The sequence below is a fragment of the Zingiber officinale genome, chromosome 1A, assembly GCF_018446385.1.
Source record: "Zingiber officinale cultivar Zhangliang chromosome 1A, Zo_v1.1, whole genome shotgun sequence".
Taxonomy (NCBI): domain Eukaryota; kingdom Viridiplantae; phylum Streptophyta; class Magnoliopsida; order Zingiberales; family Zingiberaceae; genus Zingiber; species Zingiber officinale.
Genome location: NC_055987.1, coordinates 172,948,838 through 172,955,055, shown reverse-complemented (window position 1 = coordinate 172,955,055; position 6,218 = coordinate 172,948,838). Strand labels below are relative to the sequence as shown.

Here is a 6,218-nt window from a genome sequence, read left to right as displayed (position 1 = left end):
TCACACGGCCAACTCCTTCTTGGCTGCGGGTTAAGTGACACGGTCGTGTGAGATCTACATGGTCATGTTCTTCTCTAGGTCTGGATGCTTCACACGGCCATGTAGGGTCACACGAACATGTTCTCCTTCTACTCTGGATGTGTTGCACGACCGTGTAGGGTCACACAGGCAGTTTCGGTTAGCCTTCTGCTTTTCTCCCCGGTACGTCGACGATCACCATTTTTGCTCCAAAAGTTATCCCTGTCAACATAAATGTACACAAAGAGCAGATCTCCGAAATAGAAGAGTAATTATGCTGTAAACATGATAAGGAGTGTAAGAATGCATAAATCCATCATGAATAAAATATGTGACTATGTGTCGAAACATGCATAAAAGATTATAAGATCTACGCACATCAAGTAGCAACCTTAATATAGAGACGAATCCATCACAATCCACATGCATCTACCATACACACATTTCGTCAAACATATACAAGGCACAAAACACATAGATCATGGCATAAACACTTCATTGAATAATAAAATATCCAAATACATAGTTCATACATCCACAATCACATCATAGCTACTTCCTACATCCTAGATCTAGAAATCTACTCCATAGCAAAGGAAATACAACCAAAGATGAAGAAAGAAGTAAACTACAACCCAATATAATATAAAGAAGTAGAGAGAGGAGAGTGCTTATCCTTGAAGTGTGGCGTCTTTGGAGGTGTTCCCTTGCTTTGGAATTGGACGGATGGCAAAGATGAGGCTTCTAGGGTTCTCCTAAGGGGGAGAGCCCTTCTCTAAGGAATTGAGGGTGAGCCCCAAGTCAAAGATTCTCAAAAAGGGAGAAAATGCCCCTTTAATAGGGTTGGGCACAACCCTTGCACGGGCCATGACATAGCCGTGTGAATTCACACGGTCAAGTTCTTATTGGCTTCTGGTCAGATGACACGGTCGTGTGGTTTCACTTGGGCATGCTCCTCTTTGTCTCTGGATGGATGGAACGATCGTGTTAGATCACACGGTCGTGTGTTGCTCCTCCTCTAGTCCGGTGGCACGACCATATGGTCCACACGGTCAAAGTCTTTTTCTTCTCTGGAACTTCCATACGACCTGTGTGGATTGACACGACCATGTGGAATTTACACACCCCTTCCATGGCCCTTGGCATGGCTTTGCATGGCTATTTCTCATTGCAATGTCTTTTAGATCATCAAGATGGGATTTTCTCTAGTTAAAGTCTTTAGAAAAGTTATAGATCTATATTTTGATATAAAGAACAGTTGTAACTCTAACCAAGCACAAATTTATGGTCATTTTAATTTCAGTCCGCAGTGCTGAAAATTTCACACATCCTCCACATAGCCGTGTGGATTCCACACAACCTCCACACGACCTCCACACAGCCTTCAGACGACCATGTGGATTCCACACGGTTAGAACATGGGAAAAACTCGATTTTAGCATGCCCGTGTGAGTTCCATACGACCCAGACACTTTTGAAGCTCTAGATTCCATTTAAGCTCTATTTTTGCTCCAAATCGCATCCTATCAATCAAAATAAGCAAAGAGTAGATCTCTTAATAAAAAGAGTAGAAATATGACATTATAATAAAATAGGGTGCAATAAACATAGATTATGCTAATGAAAATAAGTAGATATGCGTTAAAGTATGCACAAAAGTGTGTATAATCTACGCACATCACACTCCCAGACTTAAACCTTTGCTTATCCCCAAGCAAAAACTGCAATCTGGATTTATGTGTGTAGATGGCATGTAATAATCCCTAGTGAATTAATATAAACCTATCATATAGTTTCATTGATGAGCATGATACAAAAATTGTTTGAGTGTGGCCTAAGTAGAAGTTTTCCTTACTCAGTGCAATGAGTGACTTAACTTTCTCAAGTGTCAATCTCTAAGTCTAGTCAATTTTTCATTTAATTATGTTCCTCGTACTTCCGACAATAGATACTTACCTGCCACACGCAAGGTTCCTCCCTCACAAAAAAATGCTATGCACCGTTTACAAAGGTCTCAAAAGAATACTTAATATCAAGAGAAACATAGCATTCATTTTCCCAGTAACCTAACTCGATCTCAAAGGGTTGAACTAGTTTCCACTCATGATAATTATTTTTTATCCCTTATTATATTTTTTCTTTGAATGTTTGCAAAGTACCAAACTTGAAAAAAAACCTTCATATTTTTTTTAGGGATTAACTTTTTCAAATGAGTTTGCATGATCTGAGTTTATCCAGTAACTAAAATGTAGTTGAGAGGTCACCATAGAAGTAAGAGTATTAATCCGGTTCTATGAATCATGACTATTTTAAAAAGTATCTACCATCAAAGTCAAGCATAATATGAAGAGATCCTAAAACTATGCCAATATTCAAATTCTTCTAGTAATAACAATGATCACTTCATGCTACTATTGATAAGAAAATATAGATCAATAGACAAACATAAAATTAAGCACTAGTTAACTTCATAATATCCCAACATTTGCATTTATGTGCTGTGTTCAAGTGTTACATCTTGCAATCACTTAAAAAAATGATGAAAAAAAATAAAAAATATATAAATGAATAAGGGATATAAAAAATAGTTGTCGTGGATGGAAACTAGTAAGTTTTTCCTTTGAGACCAAGTTAGGTTACTGGGAAATAACTGCTATGTTTCTCTTGATATCGAGCACACCTTTGAGATCTTGGGTAGATTGATAAGGATGAACCAAACGTGTGGTAGGTAAGTGTTTATCGCTGGGAGCATAAGGAATATGGTTCTATGATGACTTGACTAGGCTTAGGGATTAAAACTTGATAAACATAGGTCACCATCGCACTAAGCACGGAGGACTACTAATTAGGTCATACTCAAACTACTTTTGTATCTTGCTCACCAATGAAATCATTTGATAGGATTAGATTGACTTGCTAGAGATTATGATGCACTATTTAACTACATGAGTTTAGATGCAGTTTTTGCTTGAGAACAAGTAAAGGTTTAAGTCTAAGGGTGTGATGTACGTAGATTATATACACTTTTATGCATGTCTTGACACACATCTACTTGTATTTCATGAGTATAATCTATGTTTATTGCACCCTATTTTATTATAATGTCATACTTCATTATATTCTGTTTAGAGATATGCTCTTTGCATATTTTGATTGACAGGACGCATATTGGAGCGAAAATAGAGTAAAAACGCACACAAGCACAATTTTGGAAGAAATCAAGCCAAGGCTGTGTGACCCCCACGACCGTGCTCCCCCACCAGAGGCAAATCAAGTCATGGTCGTATGAGCCACACGACCGTGTCAATATCCTGTGGCCAGGCAGCACACGGTCGTGCCATATGGCACGGTCATGCCAACTTTCCAAAGGCGAAGAAGGCCACAACCGTGTGAATCCACACGGTTGTGTGACTTTGGCAGAGAAGAAGAAGGCCACGACCGTGTGACCCACATGACCGTGTGACTCAACCCAAGAGGAAGTCTGATAAGGCCGTGTGGATTTCACACGGCCGTGCCATGCCAAAATAGAGCTGTGATGAATTCTGGACAGATTGCAGACTGATCGTAAAATGATTATAACTTTGTGGTCGGTTGGAGTTTTGGGATGTTCTTTATACTGAAACATAGCTAACTTCAATATCTACAACTTTTATTCAGATCCAACAGAGTGATAGCATTGTCTACCCATGATAAATGGTACAGTCGTGCCTCCCAACCGCGGGTTCATCTAGACCTCTGCCCAGACTACAGACTAAACTTTGAACCATCATAACTTTCGGCTTGGTTGGAGCCAGGGCTTGATCCAAATATCATATTGTAGATAATTTTAAGAGATACAACTTTAGTTCAGGGTGAATTATGAGAACACCTGGGTTAATGGGTGAAAAATCCAGTTTAGCAGACCCTTATAATCATGGTTTTTTGGGGTGGTTTGGAGGAAGTATAAAGGGTCAAGAACGTCATTCTTTGACTCATCTTGGGTTTGGAACTTCGTCCCTCTCCTTGGGGAAGGGTTCTCCCCTTAGGGGGGAATCCTAAAGCTTCATTCACTTCCATCCCTTGACGATCCGTCCATCTCCAGAGTAAGGAGACATCCCCAAGACATCGAAAACATCAGCAAGCATCCCTTCTTCCCCTTATTCTCACATCTAGGGTTGTAAGTATGTTTTACTTTATATTTTGGGGTTGTTCTTCCTTTACAATGGAGTAGATCTTCTTTCTAGGATTAGGGAGTATTTTTAATGTGATATAGATATAAAACTATATGGATTTGTCATGTTTCTATTCAATGACTTGTTAATGCCTTGTTCATGTTTGATGAAATATGTGTGTGAAGTTTATATATATCTTTTGCATGTTTTATCAAATGATTGTGTATAATTATTAATCCCATAGGGGGAATACCCTAGATCGTATGATCAGGGGTTGCTAGTTACAGGATGCTCCACTAATGGACGTCTAGGGTATCATCTTAAAAGGAGAAACAAATATCCACAAGGAAGTAGGGGATCGGGCATAATCACTATTTCTATTTCTATTTCTATGTTATTGTGTGTTAGTGTGTTTCTGTGTTGTATAACCGGGGGACGTTAGTGACAGGTTGCCCCGCTAACAAACTTCATAGGAATCACTTCCATTTAGTATCATAGGACATGGAGTAGGAGATCATGCCGGCTTATCCACTGCAGGGGAGAGTCGGTAATGCATCTAACTTCCTACAAGAACATGAACATAGAGGATAAGAACTAAGCAATCTATGTAACATCACCTAGCATCACATGGAAACCAAAATTCTAGAATCACACCTCAAACCATCTCTCACATCCTCTTAGCTCAACCCCTCTCAAGATTCACCATCTCTTCTCTCTTCTCTCTTCTCTTTCTCTTACTTTCTGTTCCAATCAATCTTACGTTTGTCTAGATAATTCACCGTACGAAGTTATCTAGTGCTTAATCAACAGTCTCTATGGGATCAATAATCTTTTTATTACTGATGACGAAATCATGCACTTGCGATTGCATAACAAATTTTTGGCGCCATTGTGGGGGACTGTTTTCGATTAAAATTAGTTGATTAGCATACGAGTTACTCTAGACATTTTTCTTTTCTCTTTTTTCCTTTTATTTCTTGTTTCCATTATTCACTTTCTTTCTTGTAATTTAAATTCTACATTTTTCTTTCTTGTTTTTCTTACAACATTTTATTTCTTGTTTGTTATTCTTCATTTTTGTTTTTCTTCTCATAATTTTTTTAGATATCCATGAGCACTAACATGTCAAGCAGACCTATGAGAGAATTTTCTCACCTATTCCCGTAAGATTTTTATCTCTGATTGTGCAACCTCATATTAAAGCAGAAAGTTTCCAACTAGACCCAGAGTTAATTACTATGATACAAGGTCATAAATTTAGAGGAGAAGTATCAAAAAGTCCTTATCTGCACCTTGAGACATTTCTAGAGCTTTGTGATATGGTGAACTGTGAAGGAGTGTCAACGGATGTAGTTCGATTGATGGTAAATTTCCTTTCAATATTAAGGATAAAGCAAGGACTTGGTTATATTCTCTCCGTCCTTAAAGCATTACAAGTTGGGAACAATTGGAGCAGCAATTTCTAAATCATTTTTTCCCCCAAGCAGAACAGTGTATATGGGGAATTGCATTACAAATTTTGCTCAAACAGATGGAGAGTCATTATTTGAAGCATGGGATAGATTCAAAAGTTTACAAAGACAATGCCCTCATGATAGTTTAGAAAAATGGCTGACCTTGCACATATTTTATAAGAAAATTTCTTTCTTAGACAAATATTTATTGGATTCATCAGCTGGAGGTTCTTTATGAACAAGAGTGTGGATGAAGCATATACATTAATTAATCAAGTAGCATTGAATCTCCATGAATGGTCGAACAAAAGATGGATGGAATCTCCCTCAAAAATTCAAGAAGTGCAAACCATGATGGCAAAAGAGTCTGTTAAACAAATTGCAGTTCAACCACCCAAGAATTTTAAAATTCATAAGTCACAGAATGAGGGGCCCAAACAGTTGGAGGCAAAGATTGATAGCATAGCTTCAAAATGATTCAAACATGATCTCCCTCCTACATAGACAAGGTCTAGTGAACATCATAATGACATTGAGTTGAGAGGTGAAAACACTCATCAAGAACTTCTGAAAAAGGACTTGTTTAGAATTGAGT

At 38.1% G+C, this 6,218-nt stretch overlaps 1 non-coding gene across 1 annotated transcript; it reads right to left on the bottom strand.

Annotated features, from left to right (window-relative positions):
- Positions 1 to 5,664: 5,664 nt before the first annotated feature.
- Positions 5,665 to 5,770, bottom strand: LOC122039233. The gene has a single exon (XR_006128106.1). It is a non-coding gene; the product is annotated as a small nucleolar RNA R71 (small nucleolar RNA).
- Between the last annotated feature and the right edge of the window lie 448 nt (positions 5,771 to 6,218).